Source organism: Pristiophorus japonicus, chromosome 3 (genome assembly GCF_044704955.1).
Source record: "Pristiophorus japonicus isolate sPriJap1 chromosome 3, sPriJap1.hap1, whole genome shotgun sequence".
Taxonomy (NCBI): domain Eukaryota; kingdom Metazoa; phylum Chordata; class Chondrichthyes; family Pristiophoridae; genus Pristiophorus; species Pristiophorus japonicus.
The window spans coordinates 54,446,124-54,466,875 of NC_091979.1; the positions used below are offsets into that span (position 1 = coordinate 54,446,124).

At 44.5% G+C, this 20,752-nt stretch overlaps 1 protein-coding gene and 1 pseudogene across 12 annotated transcripts in view; both read left to right on the forward strand.

Annotated features, from left to right (window-relative positions):
• Positions 1–20,752, forward strand: part of gtdc1 (glycosyltransferase-like domain containing 1) — a 473,428-nt gene that overhangs the window by 173,942 nt on the left and 278,734 nt on the right. The window lies entirely within an intron of this gene.
• On the forward strand, positions 15,252–15,490 carry LOC139260559 (U2 spliceosomal RNA; annotated as a pseudogene).

Sequence of the window (20,752 nt, forward strand, 5' to 3'; positions counted from 1 at the left end):
AAAGTGAAACTGTTCTAACTGACTAGAACTGGAGCAAACTAAATGACGAGAATTTCGATTTCTAAGATGCTCCATTCTACACCAGTTGCTCCTAAAAATCAGGAACAAATCATGGTGAAACTTGGGGCCATAAATAGGAGCAGGAGTAGGCCATTTGACCCCTCGAGCCTGCTCCGCCATTTAATAAGATCATGGCTGATCTGATCATGGACTCAGTTCCACTTCCCCGCCCTCTCCCCATAACCCTTTATTCCCTTTATTGCTCAAAAATATGTCTATCTCCGCTTTAAATATATTCAATGACCCAGCCTCCACAGCTCTGGGGCAGAGAATTCCACAGATTTACAATCCTCTGAGAGAAGAAATTCCTCCTCATCTCAGTTTTAAATGGGCGGCCCCTTATTCTGAGACTATGCCCCCTAGTTTTAGTTTCCCCTATAAGTGGAAATATCCTCTCTGCATCCAACTTGTCGAGCCCTCTCAATATCTTATATGTTTTGATAAGATCACCTCTCATTCTTCTGAACTCCAATGAGTATTGTCTCAATCAACTCAACCTATCTTCATAAGTCAACCCCCTCATCTCCGAAATAAAGCTGGTGAACCTTCTCCGAACAACCTCCAATGCAAGTATATCCTTCCTTAAATACGGAGACCAAAATTGCACGCAGTGCTCCAGGTGTGGCCTCCCCAATACCCTGTACAGTTGTAGCAGGACATCTCTGCTTTTATACTCTATCCCTCTTGCAATAAACGCCAACATTCCATTTGCTTTCCTGATTACTTGCTGTACTTGCATACTAACTTTTTGTGTTTCATGCACAAGGACACCCAGGTCCCTCTGTACTGAAGCACTTTGCAATTTTTCTCCATTTAAATTATAATTTGCTTTTTTACTTTTTCTGCCAAAGTGGATAACCTCACATTTTCCGACATTATACTCCATCTGCCAAATTTTTGCCCCATTTTGAGCTTCTGGTATACATTCCAACATGAATTGTACCACAGCTATTCACCAGGCACTATGTCCTAATATACACTGTCTGCAAAAAGGTTAAAAAGAAGTGCAGACCTGGAAATCTGGTATTTAAGAACATAAGAAATAGGGGCAGGAGTAGGCTATTTGGCCTTTCGAGCCTGCTCTGCCGTCCAATACGATCATGGCTGATCTGAGAAAGTTAGAGATGCGATGGGAATTAAACCCAGGTCAACTACTTGGAAGGCAACCATGCTTACCACTGCACCACCTTCACAGAACTTTGCAGGGGAATGATTGGCTGGCTGTGAGTTACAAAGAACTAATGTAATTTCGATATCTTAAGTTGCAAGAGATTTCAGAGAAATTATGATCAGATCCTTAAAATGAATCTACCTGCTTAGTCTCACTCCCAGAAATGTGTTATTTATTCCGTACAGTTGTATACACAGCCTGTCGTATATACTTTTTTACATTTGATTTGAGTTTACTATTTTGATTGGTGTGCAGAGAATAGTGGAGTTGGCGTAACACAGGAACTAAAGTTAAATGGCATTAAGGTATTAGATTACTTGTGATGCCATTACTTTGAAATATTTTTCATGGTCTTTGTAGCTGGCATCATAATTGCAAACAGATGGTATTGTAAAAGTTCGATGGTTGTAATTGTTTTTAAAATGAAAATTTCCATACAGTTCTTATTTAAATGTATCTGTCTGATGTGCAGTGAGCAGAACGTATGATGCGATACAACTTGTATGGCTAATTGTGTGGTTGGCTATGCCAGTAAGCCTGACACCGATCAAGCGAGGGTGGCAGAGAAATGGGCAAGGAGACTTTGGGCCTGTTTTTCATCTGATGCGCAGACTACAATTCTGCAACCAGATTGTGTTTGTATGTTAGCTACATACTGCGGCCATTTGCCATGTTGTATTTTTATGTTCGTTACCTGGGGCTCAAAATTGGCCATGAGTTGCTCAGTTTTTTGGAGCAACTTGATTTTTCTGGAGTATCTTAAAAATCCACATTTTGCACATTCAATTTGCGCCAGTGTAAGTGAGTTAGTTAGGATTTTTTAGTTTAGTTTTTTTTTCAAAAGGGGATGTTACCAGCCACTTACGTCCGTTTTGGCCATTTAGACCACTTTGGCCAGCTAATAGTTACTCCAAACTAACTTGGGCCAGCTGCTAATGTGGCTGCTTGTGAAAACCCATGCGGAAAGTTAAGAAATCAGCACAGGTAGGTACATCGGAGGCCAGCAGAACTTAATGACTTGACTAAAGAATGTGAATAGGATCAAACAGCTATATAGGACATCATATGACAAACTTCGCAAAGTTAATTTACTATGCAACAGAAGCATTCATGGAAGCTTAAACTACAAAAATAAAAGAAGTAAAAGATAGTTGAATTAAATTGCCCTAATCTCAACTAATTTAAACAACTATTTGTTTGCAATGATTATACTGGGCCAAAATTGAGCCCATATTATCTAAATAAATAAGATATTCTCTCAGTGTTCCTCCGTCACTTATGTTCTTCTTTCACAATGGCACCAGGTAAATAGGTTTGACAAATGGTCACCACTATTCTCGACACAAAACATATTTACATAATTTTTTTTAAATATCCAAAAGTCCAAGAAAATGACAAGCCATTAAGAAAGTCCAAAAATAGCTACAGTGCATAAAATTTCAAACCTGAGGTCGATCGCACCGGAGGCCACTCAGCCAGGGCTAGGGGCGGGCATCGGGTCCCACACGTACAGCGGCTGCAGCAAGCTGTAACCAGATTTCTTCTCTCCTCTTCTCTTCTTCCACATAATATCACCGATGACCAGAGCAATCAGGGCGATGGCAGCAATCACAATTCCAACAATCAAATCGAGATTTGTTCCCTTTAGAGATCCTGGAGTCACTCGGAATGTCCCGTCCCCGTCTCGGTTCTTCACTCCTGTGTTGTCACTCTGCTCATACTGACAGGAATAGGTGGCTCCATCCTTGGATTCGATCTCAGCCCATCTTGTCCACTTGTAGGTTCTGTCGTGATCGGCTCGCGATTTCTCAGGAGGGTGACTTCGATATCACGAGGGTAAAAGCCCATGACGAGGCAAGAGAGTTGGGTCGGTTTAATATTTGGCCACTCGGCCTGGGATAGGGGCAGAACGCAAATAGAGATGCTGGGGGCCAGGAGCTACTGCGCATGCGCACACACTCCAAAGCGCATGTGCAGACGTCCCGGCATTGTTTTCAGCGTGGAACGCTGACTCCGCTCCCGACTCGACTGGCCACGCTGCGCGAAAACCTGGGAGAGGCCGGACAGCAGCCAAAGTCGGGACATCCTTTTTCGGCGCTTGGAAACGTAGAAAAGCTGCGCAACTCGGGTGAGTGCACCAAAAATCGGCATGGGCCATTTTGAGCTCCTGGCGAGGCCATTTGCCATGTTTTACACCAAGAATGTCCTGTAGTCCTTTAGCTCCCATTTATGATGGTAGCAACATTAAAGGTGCCTTCAGCCATTTTGGAGATTGCACTCTTTAAAAAGAACTAACATAGGAGCAGGAGTAGGCCATTTAGCCCCTCGAGCCTGTTTCACCATTCAATGAGATCATGGCTGATCTGTATCCTTAATTCATCTACCCGTGTTGACTCCATATCTCTAATACCCTTGGCTATTAAAAATCTATCGATCTCCAATTTAAAATTAGTAATTGAGTTAGCATCTTTTTTGGGGAGAGAGTTCCACACTCCTACCATCCTTGGGTGAAGATGTTTTTCCTAACTTCTCTCCTGAATGGCCTGGGTCTGATTTTAATGTTATGACTTGTCCTAAACTCCTCCACTTGCAGAAAAAGTTTCTCTCTCTCAATCCTATCAATTCCTTTCAAATTTCTAAAAACCTAAATCTAATTGCCTCTTCATCTTCTATAATCCGGGGAATATAAACCTAGTTTATGTAATCTTTCCTCATAATCTAACCCTTGGAACCCGGTAACATTCTAGTGAATCTGTGCTGCATGCCTTCCAAGATATAACAGCTAGCATTCCATTAGCTATTTTGATTATTTTTTGTACCTGACTACTAAATTTTAGTGATCTGTTTACATGGACCCTTAAATCTCATTGGACCTACACTGTTCCTGACTTTTCACCATTTAAATAATACTCTGATCTATCCTTTTTTGGTCCAAAATGGATGACCTCACACCTACCTGTGTAGAAATCCATCTGTCACAGTTTTGCTCAATCATTTAATCAATCAATATCTCTGTAATTTTATACTCCCATCTACACTACTTACTATACCACCAATCTTTGTGCCCTCAGCAAACTTGGATGTATGGCTCACTTGCATTATTTAAGCTATTAATAAATATAATGAATAATTGAGGCCACAGCACAGATCTTTGTGGGACATTACTAGTCACTTCCTTCTAATTCGAATATGCTCATTATCCCTACTTTCTATCTTCTACCGCCTAACCAATCTCCTACCTTCAATTCCATGAGCATTAATTTTATCTAACAGTCTCTTATGTGGAATCTTATTGAATGCCTTCTGGAAGTCCTATAAACTGCATTCTTAGACAATTCCCTGTTTACTACTTTATTTACTTCCTTAAGAAATTCAATTAGGTGTGTTAGACATGACCTACCCTTTACAAATCCATATCGGCTCTTTCGAATCAGCTCACATTTCTCCAAGTGCTCAGTCACTGTGTCCTTAATTATAGATTCCAATATTAAAATAAAAATAGAAAATGCTGGAAATACTCAGCAGATCAGGCAGCCTCAGTCGGGAGAGAAAAGTTTCAGGTCAATGACCATTCATCAGAACTGGAAATAGTTCGAGATGTAATAGGTTGTAAGCAAGTAGAGAGGCAGGGAAAGGGGGAGAGAAGGAAAGAACAAAAGGGAAGTTCTGTGATAGGGTAGAAGGCAGGAGTGATTGACAAAAGGGATGATGGTGCAAAGCAAAAGGGGATGGTAATGGGACAACAAAAGAATCAAAAGAGAGGTCTAGAGTAACTGAAAATGACAAAATCAGAATTATTACCAGCAAATGCTGTCCAAAAAAAATGGCAGCAGTGGTTATGAACTGAAATTACCGAACTCAGTGTTGAGTCCGGAAGGCTGTAAAGTGCCTAATTGAAAGATGAGGTGCTGTTCTTCGAGCTTCCGTTGAGCTTCATTGCAGAGTTGGTCCCCAGTCGTCTTGGTTAATCCTTGTTACTGGACCAAGATCTAGCTCTGTCAAACCCGTGTGGTGGCTGGTGTGCAACGGCCACCACACGTTTTTAAAAAAAATCCACGCACAGGCATCTTCCACCCTTCAAGATTTAGTTTGAGACCTGGAATTTTCGGTCCTTCATTGAAACCCTGTGAACTTTTTGACGTGGAAGCAAGTCATCCTCGATTCGAGGGACTACTTATGATGATGATGATGATGATTGCAACAGTGTAGGAGGCCAAGGACAGAGAGGTCAGAACGGAGAATTTAAATGACAAGTGACTGGAAGCTCAAGATCATGCTTGCGGACTGAACGGAGGTGTTCCACAAAGTGATCACTGATCTGCGTTTGGTCACCCCCAATGTGGAGGAGACCACATCATGAACAGCAAATACACTATACCAAATTGAAAGAAGTACAAGTAAAGTGCTGTTTCACCTGGAAAGGTGTTGCATCTCCTGCACTTGCATAGGAAGGTGAAGAGGGAGTGTTGGGCCTGATTGGGACTAGACCAGGGTGTCTTGGTGGGAACGTCCCTTTGGAAGTGGAGAAGGGTAGGGAAGATCTGTTTGGTGGTGGCATCATGCTGGAGCTGGTGGAAATTCCGATAACTCTGTCCTTAATTATAGATTCCAATAATAAAATAAAAACGTAAAATGCTGGAAATATTCAGCAGGTGAGGTAGCATCTGTGACCAGAGAAACAGAGTTTATGGGCTCATTTTTGGACAGGAGTTGCTCTTTTTTTTGGAGTAACTTGGTTTTTCTGGCGTAACTTAAAAATCCCCATTTTGCACATTCAGTTTGCACCATTGTAAATGAGTTAGTTACGATTTTTTTCGTTTAATTTTTTTTCTCAAAAGAGGATGTTACAAGCCACCTACGCCAGTTCTGCCCATTTAGGCAACTTTGACCAGCTAATAGTTACTCCAAATCTACTTAGGCCAGCGTATGTGGCCACTTCAGAAAACCCTTACGGAGAGTTAAGAAATCAGCGCAGGTAGGTACATTTGAGGCCATTCGGCCTGGGGAAGGGGCGGGAAGGGAAGCGGAGAGGACCTGCACCTATAGTACCAAGACTTACAAAGCACTAACCCTTGGAAACAAAAAGTAATAAGCATTCAATAACACATAAAAAAATTGAAGTAAGTCCTACCTTCATCTTAAAACTCGGTCTGGGAAGGCAGCGGGCTGGCCGGAGGAGGCCACTCAGCCTGGGCTAGGAGCGGACAGGAGAACTGATAGTGCTCCTGTCTGAATGATTTCTATCAGTTCTCCTGCCCGCCTGCCCCTAGCCCTGGCCGAGTGGCCTCTCGGTGGGATTTCTAAGAGATCAATCGCACCGAGAGGCCAATCGGCCAGGGCTAGGGGCAGGCGGGCAGCAGAACTGATAAGTCTCCTGCCTGAATGATTACTATCAGTGCTCCTGCCTGCCTGCCCCTAGCCGAGTGGCTTCCCGGTGCGATTTCTAAGATTAAAGTGATTAAAGCTTCAAATCAACTACCCCTACTCACAACAACATTTGGCCGGCATCGGGTCCCACACAGCGGCTGCAGCAAGACATGGAGAGGCTGGGGGCGAGGAGCAACTGCACATGCGCGGACATTCCACTGTGCATGTGCAGACGTTCCGGCACTGTTTTCGGCGCAGGAAGCTGGCTCCACCCCCGACTCGACTGTCCATGCTGTGTGACCACTGGAAGGAGGCCGGACAGTGGCCAAAGTGGGAAGAAATTTTTCGGCACACTTCTGAACGGAGAAAAGCGGCGCATCTCTGGTAAGTGCGCCGAAAAACGGGCTGGGCCAAAATTGAGCCCAATGTTTCAGGTTGATGACCTTGCATCAGAACTTGAAAAAGTTAGAGATTCGAATAGATTTCCCACAACAGATGTTAGACTAACAGGTCTATAGTTTCTTGGTTTCTCTCTCGCGCTTTACTTAAATAATGGAGTTGCATTTGAAATTTTCCAATCTAAAGGGACAATATTTGAATCAAGGGATCGTTGGAAGACAATGGCTAAAGCATCTGCAATTTCTTCACCTACTTCCTTTAAAACCCTGGGGTGGAAACCACCAGATCCTGGGGATTTTACAGTCTTTGGTGCCAATATTTTTTCTAATACTGTGTTCTTGCTTACATTAACTTTAGTATTAATTTTTTGTTAGCACTTATGCCTGTTTTCAGTTTTGGCCTCGTTTTTGCATTATTTGGATTTATATTGTGCTTCCATATTTTCTCTATGTACCTTCTTGCCAGCTGCAATTTAAATAATCACAACCACAATTCTGAAAATGGACATCCCAATGGGGTTTTCTCCCATTGCTTGTTTCTGAGAATCTGAGGGAGTATGAGAGCGAGGTGCATTCTCGCTCATGCTGTGTAACTTACCCAGTTCTCCCTCCTGAAACTCGCTCTGTTATCTACCCAAGGTGGCTGTATTAGTGCTGCAACTTGTTATTGTTGGAGTGGTGACTTGGGACAATGTGAGGTGCTGGGAATTCTCTTTACTTGTAAGAAAAAAAAACAATGTTTGATAAATGCACTGTACTGTGTGTCATGAATGATTGATTGAGAGTGTGGAGAGAAAAAAACAACAGTAAGGAAAGGATTTCGCTAGCTCTGAGCTTGGATAGACTACATGTCTCTCAGACCCTTTATGCACTGTCCACACAGAATTTGGAGGGCAATCTCATACTAATGAGTCAATGTGCCCCTCGTGGACTACTATACCCGCCTGTTCTAGAAATAGTTAAGACTGAAGATGGCAAAAGCACGGATGTGAGCTTTAGAAGGCCTGAGGTAATGGTGGATGTTCTATATTGTTCATACGAAAGATCATCGACCTGAAACAATAACTCTGTTTCTCTCTTCACAGATGCTGTCTGACCTGCTGAGTATTTCCAGCATTTTCTGTTGTTAGAATACTTTTGGGCTTCAGTTGATTTTTAAAAAACTGGCCTCTATATATTTATAGCTGTATATTGCCCAACTTTTAAAAAATGTTGCTCCAGCATTCAAAGTGAATGGTGAGCAACACGAAGAAGAAAATCGATAAATACAATATTTTAAACTCCTGACATTTGAGTAGCCTTATTACTGTAACATTTATTTTTAAGTAACATTGCGGTGTGTGGGTTGAGAACTTTCAAAAGGTCAGCCCAAGTGTGAGGAAAATTCCCTGAACCTACTGACAGCTTGAAAGTTAAATATATATATTTTTTAATCAGCGTAACCTCGAAACCTACACATGGGTTAAGAGGAATGTTTCCCCCTAATTTATTTTGCGTGCATGGTCCCATTAATGGACTGCGCGGGCCATTCAAGGTTTCATGCATGTGCAAAATGTCCCACTGGAAAAAACAGTAAATCGGCCTGCATGGGACTTCCAGATAGCTGCACGACAGCGGGAATATTGTTAAATTAAATATTTTCAACCTTAAGACAAGGTTGGTGGCTTCCTCTTAATATTTACAGATACTAATGTAAAAGTTAAAATAATTCAATTTGGGATGGGGTTCGATGAACCTCCCACCTCAAAATAATCTTCTTTGCTTCTCAATCTCCACTGTGTAGGTGAAGCTGCTATACTACTTTTTGAAAGCAACTGCACTTAACTTGTATTTAGGGCACAAACATTGGTATTTATAAAGAATTTACGAATCTAAAGTGTTTTGTAACGTGAACTCCAACTACAATAAAAAAAATACTGGCCTCTAAACTGGAAACAATTTCCAATAAAAATTAATTCCTGTCTTTCAACACCATGTCTGATTGCCAAAAAACATTCTGTCCCCACCCCTCTGTTTATAAGCATGCATGTACACATGCACACAAATGGCAGATGTTAGAATAAACCCTTCTTGGTTCTTTTATTATAATGCAGTTGTCTTAAGAGATTATTAATTATTAGGTAACATCAATTCTGGAAATAAATCTACATGGAATTCGGTTCAAAATCAAAGAACAAACTCTTGTAATAATCACGTGGGATGTCTTAATGTTTAAAGTGCAGTAAATTAGTCCCTCACTAAAAGACTCTCCAGCATACTGTGACCTCTATTGTAATATGTATTGTTTATGGCTCCCTCACTGATAGAGAAGCCATATTAAAAAACACTCTGTGTGGCCCACCCATCACTATATCATGATTTTTATGACTCCCATGGGCTGTGTATATTGCAGTTGTATATACTGTCTTTGCACGGTAGAGTGTCTGGTTATAATTATCTAAATTATTTTAAACATTTTTTAGATAGCGTCCAACAATGTGAATTAGGTAGGAGTGCCATATATATTAAATAAAATCTTCCACTACGTTGTACTTTATAAGAGTATTTAGGGTAATTTAAAATCCTGCAGTGATGTAGCATCCTCCAATGTGCATTTATTTGTTCTTGGGATGTAGACGACAATGACAAGGCCGCATTTATTGCCCACACCTAGTTGCCCTGAGAAGGTAGTGGTGAGCTGCAATCATTGTAATGATAGTGCTTTCGCAATTACATGGGCAATTCCAAAATTTTACACAGGGACGATGAATAAACGGTAGTATTTCTTCCGAGCCAGGGTGGCTTTTGACTTGGTGGGAAGGTAGGAGATGATGGTATTCCCATGCTTTTGCTGCTGTTGAGCTTCTTGATGGTGAAGTTCATTGGGATGGAGGTGCTTTCGAAGTAGTTACTGAGTTGCTGCACTGCTTCCTGTAGATTGAACATATTGCACTGGTGGTGGAGGGGATGAATATTAAGTCCAGTGCTGATAAAGTGAATTACTTTTCCCAGGATGTTGTTGATCTTCATGAGTGTTTTTGAAGCTACAGCTACCCAGGCAAGTTATTAGTGTTCCATCATTATACTGAATTAAACTTTGTAGATGGTGGAGAGGATTTAGGCGGTCAGGAGGTGAGCCAGTCTCTGCCCTGATATTGTACCAATGGTCTTGATATGGCTGGTCCGGTTAAGCTTTTAGTCAGTGGTGACCCCCAGGAAATTGATAGTGGATGATATTGAAGGTCAGGGGAGGTAGTTGATGCATTTCTTGTTGAAAAATGTCATTGCCTGGCACTTGCATTCCATGAATATTACATGCTACTTGGCTGACGAAGCCTGGATGTTGTCTAGGTCCTGCTATAGACTGGCATGGGCAGCTTCATTATTGGCTTCATTACTCTGTGACTGGAGTGAACACTGTAGTGGTTCATTCTCGGGTTGGCATTCAGTAACTAGTGGGGTGCTGCAGGGATCAGTGCTAGGACACCAGCTATTTACAATCTATATTAACGACTTAGGAACATAGAAAATAGGTGCAGGAGTAGGCCATTCTGCCCTTCGAACCTGCACCACCATTCAATAAGATCATGGCTGATCATTCACCTCAGTACCCCTTTCCTGCTTTCTCTCCATACTCCTTGATCCCTTTAGCCGTAAGGACCATATCCAACTCCCTCTTGAATATATCTAACGAACTGGCATCAACAACTCTCTGCGGAAGAGAATTCCACAGGTTAACAACTTTCTGAGTGAAGAAGTTTCTCCTCATCTCGGTCCTAAATGGCTTACCCTTATCCTTAGACTGTGACCCCTGGTTCTGGACTCCCCCAACATCGGGAACATTCTTCCTGCATCTAACCTGTCCAGCCCCGTCAGAATTTTATATGTTTCTAAGAGATCCCCTCTCATTCATCTAAATTCCAGTGAATACAGGCCCAGTCTATCCAGTTTCTCCTTATATGTCAGTCCTGCCATCCCAGGAATCAGTCTGGTGAACCTTCGCTGCACTCCCTCAATAACAAGAACGTCCTTCCTCAGATTAGGAGACCAAAACTGAATGCAATATTCCAGGTGAGGCCTCATCAAGGCTCTGTATAGCTGCAGCAAGACCTCCCTGCTCCTATACTCAAATCCCCTCGCTATGAAGGCCAACATGTCATTTGCCGCCTTCACCGCCTGCTGCACCTGCATGCCAACCTTCAGTAACTAATGTACCATGACACCCAGGTCTCATTGCAACTCCCCTTTTCCTAATCTGCCGCCATTCAGATAATATTCTGCCTTCGTGTTTTTGCCACCAAAGTGGATAACCTCACATTTATCCACATTATGCTGCATCTGCCATGCATTTGCCCACTCACTAACCTGTCCAAGTCACCCTGCAGCCTCTTAGCATCCTCCTCACAGCTCACACTGCAACCCAGCTTACTGTCATCTGCAAACTTGGAGATATTACTCAATTCCTTCATCTAAATCATTGTAAATAGCTGGGGTCCCAGCACTGAGCCCTGCGGCACCCCACTAGTCACTGCCTGCCATTCTGAAAAGGACCCGTTTATCCCGACTCTCTGCTTCCTGTCTGCCAACCAGTTCTCTATCCACGTCAATACATTACCCCCCATATCATGTGCTTTAATTTTGCACACCAATCTCTTGTGTGGGACCTTGTCGAAAGCCTTTTGAAAGTCCAAATACACCACATCCACTAGTTCTCCCTTGTCCACTCGACTAGTTACATCCTCAAAAAATTCTTGAAGATTTGTCAAGCATGATTTCCCTTTGATAAATCCATGCTGACTTGGACCGATCCTGTCACTGCTTTCCAAATGCGCTGCTATTTTATCTTTAATAATTGATTCCAACATTTTCCCCACTACTGATGTCAGGCTAACCGGTCTATAATTCCCCGTTTTCTCTCTCCCTCCTTTTTTAAAAAAGTGGTGTTATATTAGCTACTCTCCAGTCCATAGGAACTGATCCAGAGTCGATAGACTGTTGGAAAATGATTACCAATGCATCCACTATTTCTAGGGCCACTTCCTTAAGTATTCTGGGATGCAGACTATCAGGCCCTGGGGATTTATCGGCCTTCAATCCCATCAATTTCCCTAACAATTTCATGACTAATAAGGATTTCCTTCAGTCCCTCCTTCTCGCTAGACCCTCGGTCCCCTAGTATGTGTCTTCCTTCGTGAAGGTCGAGGTTCACCTCTCCGGGCACATTGGAAGAAGGGACTGAGTGTAATGTAGCCAAGTTTGCTGATCATACAAAGATGAGAGGAAAAGCAATGTGTGAGGAGGATGCACAAAATCTGCAAAAGGACATAGACATGCTAAGTGAGTGGGCAGAAATTTGGCAGATGGAGTATAATGTTGGAAAATGTGAGGTCATGCACTTTGGTAGAAAAAAAATCAAAGAGCAAGTTATTATTTAAATGGAGAAAGATTGCAAAGTGCTGCAGTACAGCAGGACCTGGGGTTACTTGTGCATGAAACACAAAAGGATAGTATGCAGGTACAGCAAGTGATCAGGAAGGCCAATAGAATCTTGGCCTTTATTGCAATGGGGATGGAATATAAAAGCAGGAAAGTCTTGCTACAGTTGTACAGGGTATTGGTGAGGCCACACCTGAAATACTGCGTCCTGTTTTGGTTTCCATATTTACGAAAAGTTATACTTTTGCTTTGGGGGCAGTTCAGAGAAGGCTCACTCGGTTGATACTGGGGATGAGGGGGTTGACTTATGAGGAAAGGTTGAGTAGGTTGGGCCTCTACTCATTGGAATTCAGAAGAATGAGAGGTGATCTTATCGAAACATATAAGATTATGAGGGGGCTTGACAAGGTGGATGCAGAGAGGACGTTTGCACTGATGGGGGAGACCAGAACTAAAGGGCATGGTCTTAGAATAAGGGGCCGCCCATTTAAAATGAAATGAGGAGAAATTTCTTCTCTTTGAGGGTTGTAAATCTGTGGAATTCGCTGGCTCTTACAGAGCTGTCAAAGCTGGGACATTGAATAAATTTAAGACAGAAATGGACAGTTTCTTAAACGATAGGGTTATGGGGAGTGGGCCGGGAAGTGGAGCTGAGTCCATGATCAGATCAGCTATGATCTTATTGAATGGCGGAGCAGGCTCGAGGGGCCGTATGGCCTACTACTCCTCCTATTTCTTATGTTCTTAAGTGTGCACACTAGGTCAGTGCAGCAGAGCAGGTCTCCAGTCGTCTTGGTTGACACTTGCCACTGGACCAAGACCTAGCTCTGTCAAATCTATGTGGTGGCTGGTGTGCAACGGCCATCACGTTAAAAAAAATCCGCGCACAGACATCTTCCACCCCTTCAACATGTAGTTCGGGACCTGGAATATTAGGTCCTTCATTGAAACACCTGTGAACTCATCCTTTTTTGGCGTGGAAGCAATTCATCCTTGATACGAGGGACTGCCTATGATGATGATGTGTAAGCTAACAGGCCCACTCATGACTTTATGATGCAGGGTCGATCATAAGTGTTACGTCTTGAATAAAGAGTCAGACTAGATACTGCAAGCTCAAAGTAAGATGTGACCATAGTCCTTTACTACAGATCTGAGTGCCTCTCCAGCCTGTGAGGCCTCCTTATATACAGGTGCTTCCAAGGGATTATGGGATCCCTTGGAACTCCAGGGGATAAGTCCTCTGGTGGTTAGACATGGTATTTACAGGTTTACATACAAAACAACACCCTCCCCCCCCCCCCAAAATAAAAGTCAATAGTATAACTATTTACAATGTGAGTCGATCTGGGGCCTTCCTTTCCCTGGTTGATCGTCTCTGTGCAAATGATGGTTTTGGTGAGTCATTTGTTCGGCCCTTGCTGGGCTGCTGTGCAGCTGGCCTTGCTGGGCTGCTGGATGTGATGAGTCCTGCTAGGCTGCTGCGGGTGATGGGTTCTGCTTTGTGATCAACCGCTGGGTCGGATGCCACTTGTGTGTGTTGGAGGGTCGAAAAAGGTGGAGTCTATTGTGGATTGTTCTGTATAGTCTGTAAATCTGAGTTTGGTTTGGTCCAAGTGTTTCCTGCAGATGAGTCAATTTGAGAGTTTGACCACACTCTACTCCCCTCTTTGGCCAAAACAGTGCCAGGAAGCCACTTGGGACCTTGTCCACAGTTCAACACAAATACAGGATCATTTATCTCAATTTCATGTGACACATTTGCGCGATCATGATATGTATTCTGTTGAAGCCGCCTGCTCTCTACCTGTTCATGTAGATCAGGGTGGACTAACGAGAGCCTTGTCTTTTCATGAGCAGTTCAGCGGGAGGGGCCCCAGTGAGCGAGTGGGGTCTTGTGTGGTAACTGAGCAGGTCTCGGGATAAGCGAGTCTGCAGTGAGCCTTCAGTTACCCTTTTCAAGCTCTACTTGATTATTTGAACTGCTCGTTCTGCCTGACCATTGGACGCTGGTTTAAACGGGGCAGATGTGACATGTTTGATCCCATTGCGGGTCATGAACTCCTTGAACTCGGCACTGGTAAAGCACGGCCCATTGTCACTTACAAGGACATCAGGCAGGCCGTGCGTGGCAAACATGGCCCATAGGCTTTCAATGGTGGCAGCGGACGTGCTTGCCAACATTATCACACGTTCAATCCATTTGGAGTACGCATCTACAACCACTAAGAACATTATTCGCAAGAATGGGCCTGCATAGCCGACATGGACCCTGGACCACGGTTTGGAGGGCCAGGACCATAAACTTAGTGGCACCTCCCTGGGTGCAATGCTTAACTGTGAACATGTATTACATTTGTGCACGCAGGACTCTTAAGTCTGCATCGATACCGGGCCACCGCACGTGGAATCTGGCTATTCCTTTCATCACTACGATGCCTGGGTGGATGCTGTGGAGATCACCAATGAAAGTGTCTCTGCCCTTTTTTGGCACCACTACCCGATTACCCCATAGGAGGCAGTCTGCCTGTATAGACATTTTATCTTTGCGCCGCTGGTACGACTTTATTTTTTCCTGCATCTCTAACGGGACACGAGACCAACTCCCGTGGAACACAGTTTTTTTAACTAAGGACAGTAAGGGGTCCTGGCTCGTCCAGGTTCTAATCTGTCGGGCGGTAACAGGTTTTTGCTCACTCTCGAATGTTTCTGTTACCATAACTAAATCTGCAAGCTGTGCCATCTCCACCCCGGTGGGGGGCAATGGCAGCCTACTGAGAGCATCGGCACAATTTTCTGTGCCTGGCCAGTGGTGGATGGCATAGTTGTATGTGGACAACGTCGCTTCTCGGCCTTTTGGCTAAGATCATGCGTAACTGACCTGACAGGGGAGTAGCCACCATGACCTCCGGGTGGTTCTCCCTGGATCAGGAAGGTATATGCTTGCTTTTTTGGAAACAGGAGGTGGGTGGGGTGGCTTGACCCATCCACCTCCACGGAGGTGTGTGGGGGACCTGACCCATCCACCTCCATGGCACGAACCTGGTATTGCAGTACTTCCAGGAACGGTGCAGTGGCTCTAGGCCTTTTGGCTAAGAGCATTGGCGCAGAGTGATCCTTGGCGTGTGCAAGGTGACCTCTGGCGTTTGTGATTTGACAAAGAATTGGAACGATTGGCTACGAATTTCAAAAAAAAAAAAAAACGTGAGCACCCATCTCCCCTTTTGGCTAAGATCATGCGTAACTGACCTGACAGGGGAGTAACCATGACCCCAAAGTGGTTCTCCCTGGATCAGGACGGTGGTTCTCCTATGCTTTTTGGAAATAGGAGGTGGGTGGGGTGGCTTGACCCATCCACCTCCACGGAGGTGTGTGGGGGGCCTGACCCATCCACCTCCATGGCACGAACCTGGTATTGCAGTACTTCCAGGAACGGTGCATTTGGCTCTAGGCCTTTTGGCTAAGAGCATTGGCGCAGAGTGATCCTTGATGTGTGCAAGGTGACCTCTGGCGTTTGTGATTTGACAAAGAATTGGAAAGATTGGCTACGAATTTAAAAAAAAAACGTGAGAACCCATCTCTGGATGTGGGCCGATGCATTCATTTTTATCCACTTGCTTTCAGAAAAGAGGGATATAAGCAAATTTGAGCTCGAACAGATAATGATGCATTTTCTTTACCCCGTAAACACATGCTAAGGCTTCTTTTTCGATCATATTGTAGGCCCTTTCGGCTTTAGATAGACTTCTGGATGCATAAGCAACTGGTTGCAATTTCCCAAACTCATTAGCTTGTTGCAATACACACCCGACCCTGTACGTCAACGTGTCATATGGTAGTACCAAATGCTTACATGGATCGTACAACACAAGTAATTTGTTTGAATATAACAGCTTCCTAGCTTTCTCAAAGGCATTTTCTTGGCTTTTGCCCCATACCCATTCATCTCCTTTACGCAGTAAAGAGTGCAGGGGTTCTAACAATGTGCTAAGACCCGGTAAGGGGTTTCCAAAATAATTCAGGAATCCTAGAAATGACCGCAGCTCCATTACGTTCTGTGGTCTCGGTACGTTCTTGATTTCCTTCGTCTTCGAATCGGTGGGCCTGATGCTGTCTGCCGCGATTCTTCTCCCCAGGAACTGCACTTCAGGCACCAGGAAAACGCACTTCGAGTGTTTTATCCTGAGCCCCACACGATTGAGCCGACTAAGAACCTCCTCCAGGTTCTGCAGCTGCTCGACGGTGTCCTGACCTGTAACCAAGATGTCGTCCTGGAAGACCACGGTGCGCGGGACCGACTTCAACAAGCTTTCCATGTTCCTCTGGAATATCGCCGCGGCCGATCGAATCCCAAACGGGCATCTGTTGTAAATGAAGAGACCTTTGTGGGTGTTGATGCAGGTGAGGCCTTTCGATGATTCCTCCAGCTCCTGCGTCATGTAGGCCGAGGTCAAGTCCAGCTTCGTGAACGTTTTCCCTCCCGCCAGCGTCACAAATAGGTCGTCTGCCTTCAGTAGCAGGTATTGATCCTGCAGTGAGGAACGATTAATAGTTACTTGGTAATCACCACAGATTCTGATGGTGCCATCTCCCTGGAACAATCGGACTGACCCATTCATTGAATTTGATCGGGGAAATTATGCCCTCTCATTGCAGCTGTCCAGCTCGATCTCCATCTTCTCTCTCGTCATGTAAGGTATCGTTCTCGCCTTGTGATAGATGGGTGCGCCCCCGGAATCAAATGGATCTGCACTTTTGCTCCTTGGAACTTCCCGATGCCTGGTTTGAACAGCGAGGGGAACTTGTTTAGGACCTGGGCACATTAGGTGTTGTCGATGGATGAAAGCGCTTCGATCTCGTCCCAGTTCCAGCGTATCTTTCCCAGCCAGCTCCTGCCGAACAGCGAGGGGCCATTGCCCGGTACCATCCAGAGTGGTAACTCGTGCACCGCCCCATCGTAGGATACCTTTACGGTAGCACTGCCGATTACGTGAGTCAGTTCCTTTGTGTACGTTCTCAGTTTAATATGAATGGGAGTCAGTTCTGGCCTTGAAGCCTTGCAAAAACCACAATTTATCGAAAATCTTTTTGCTCATTATTGACGGGCTTGCACCCGTGTCCAGCTCCATCGACACAGGGAGTCCATTTAATTCAACCTTCAGCATTATCGGGGGACACTTTTGTGGTAAATGTGTGCACCCCATATACCTCTGCCTCCTCGATCTGAGGCTCTGGTTCGTCGTGATCCACCGTGGATCTATCCTTCTCTGCAACATGGTGGTTTGCAGGATTAGCAGGGTTTGCAACTCGCCTGCACATACATTGGAGATGTCCCATTGTTCCACAGGCCTTGCAAACGTATGCTTTCAAGCGGCATGAATGGAAACGATTATCACCCCCGCAGCGCCAACAAGGTGTTAATGGCCTTGTATTCACCACCCTTGTTGGTGGACTCTGCGGACGTGCAACTGCAGGCGTGTAAGTCCTGACTTGTACATTTAGATTCTTTGTTCACAGTACTTGCAGCGGCCTTCGTGTGCTGAGAAATTTGTTTGGTATTTTCACTGGTGGCGATAAACGCCTGGGCTATCGCCATGGCTTTACTCAAGGTTGGGGTCTCTACAGTCAAAAGTTTGCGAAGTATCACTTCATGGCCAATGCCAAGTACAAAGAAGTCCCTGAGCATGTGCTCCAAGTGTTCTTCAAATTCGCAATGTCCTGCAAGGCGCCTTAGCTCGGCGACGTAGCTCGCCACTTCCTGGCCTTCAGACCTCTTGTACATGTAGAACCAATACCTCGCCATCAGAATGCTTTCCTTCGGGTTTAGATGCTCCTGGACCTGTGTGCACAACTCATCGTACGACTTGTCTGTGGGTTTCGCTGGAGCGAGCAGGTTTTTATGAGGCCATATGTTGGCGCCCCGCAGACGGTGAGGAGGATCACCCTTCGTTTGGCAACGTTCGCTTCTCCTTCCAGCTCGTTGGCCACGAAGTATTGGTCGAGTCGCTCCACGAAGGTTTCCCAATCACCTCCCTCAGAAAATTTCTCCAGGATGCCCACGGTTCTCTGCATTGTTGTGGTTCGTCATTTGTATCTCATCGCCAGTTGTTATGTCTTGAATAAAGAGTCAGAGTAAGGTGTGACCGTAGTCCTTTATTACAGATCTCAGAGTGCCTCTCCAGCCTGTGAGGCCTCCTTATATACAAGTGCTCCCAAGGGATTGTGGGATCCCTTGGGACTCCAGGGGATAAGCCCTCTGGTGGTTAGACATGGTATTTACAGGTTTACATAAATAACAGTAAGACCATAAGAAATAAGAAATACGGCCCCTCAAGCCTGCTCCGCCATTCAATAAGATCATGGCTGATCATCGACCTCACCACTTTCCTGCCCGATCTCCATATCCCTTGATTCCACTCGAGTCCAAAAATCTATCTATCTCAGCCTTGAATATACAGAGACTCAGCATCCACAGCCCTCAGGGGCAGAGAATTCCAAAGGTTCTCAACCCTCTATGAAGAAATTCCTCCTCATCTCTGCCTTAAATGGCATACCCCTCATCCTGAGACTGTGCCCCCCAATTCTAGACACTCCAGCCTCTCAGCATCTACCCTGTTAATCCCCGTCAGAATCTTGTGTGTCTCAATGAAATCAACTTTCATTCTTCTAAACTCCAGAGAATATAGGTCCATTCTACACAGTCTCTTATCATAAGACAGCCCTCTCATCCCAGGAATCAAACCAGTAAACCTTTGTTGCACCGCCTCCAAGGCAAGTATATCCTTCCTTAGATAAAGAGACCAAATCTGTGCACAGTACTCCAGGTATGGTCTCACCAAAGTCCTGTATAATTGTAGCAAGACGTCCTTACTCTTATATTCCAATCCCCTTGCAATAAAGGACAATGTGTCATTTGCCTTCCTTATTGCTTGCTGTATCTGCATGTTAGCTTTCCTCTGAACATCATCATTTAAAAGTTTCTCACCGTTTAAAAAATATTCTGTTTTTCTATTCTTCCAACCAAAGTGAATCACCACACATTTCCCTACATTATATTCCCATCTGCCACCTTACTGCCTACTCACTTAGACTACCTATATCCCTTTGCATACTCTTTGTGTTCTCTTCACAGTTTACTGTCCCACCTAGCGGTCCCTTCATCTAGGCCATTAATATAGATTGTAAATAGCTGAGGCCCCAGCACTGATCCTTGCGGCACCCCACTAGTTACAGCCTGCCAATCTGAAAAAGACCCATTTTATCCCTACTCTCTGTTTTCTGTCCATTAACCAATCCTCTATCCATGTTAATATCTTACCTCCAATCGCATGAGCCCACATCTTGTGTAATAACCTTTTATGTGGCACCTTATCGAATGCCTTTTAGAAATCCAAATATACTACATCCACTGGTTCCTCTTTGTCTTACCCTGCTAGTTACATCCTCAAAAAATTCAAATAAATTTGTCAAACTTGATTTCCCTTTCATAAAATCATGTTATGATTTTGTAAGTGCCCTAATACCACTTCCTTAACAATTGATTCCAGTATTTTCCCGACTAATGTCAGGCTAACTGGCCTGTTGTTCTCTGTTTTCTCTCTCCCTTCTTTCTTGAATAGTGGTGTTACATTTGCTACCTTCCAATCTGCTGGGAGTGTTACAGAATTTAGGGAATTTTGGAATATCAAACGAATGCATCCACTGTCTCTGCAACTACCTCTTTTAGAACTCTAGGATGTAGGCTGTAGGTCCCTGGGGATTCGTGGTGAGTCGGAGAGGCTTGGGCGGTGTGTCAGAGAGGCCAATAAAAAGTCCCAAAGCGTCGCTGAGGCTCGGGAGTTCATGGTGAGTCGGAGAGGCTCGGGAGGTGCGTCGGAGAGGCCTATAAAAAGGCCCAATGCGTCGCTGAGGCTCGGGAGTTTGTGGTGAGTCGGAGAGGCTCGGGAGGTGTGTCAGAGAGGCATGCTTGTGCAGCTACAGGGAGAAGGCAAAAAAGTAGAAAGAAATTGAAAGGTGACATCACAGCCAAGGGGGTAAGTGATTAGCTGGTGATTGGTAAGTAGTTTCTCTTTTTCTTTATCAGTAAGTAACCTTTTAACATTGTTGCCCAATTAAGTTAATCCAAGGGTTAAGTCATGACAGGAGAGCTCGGACACGTGTTATGCTCCTCCTGTACTATGTGGGAACTCAGAGACGCTTCCGGTGTCCCTGACGACTACGTGTGCGGGAAGTGCATCCGCCTGAAGATCCTCACAGACTGTATTGCGGCACTGGAGCTGCGAGTGGATGAACTCTGGAGCATCCACGATGCTGAGAATGACGTGAATAGCACGTTTAGCGA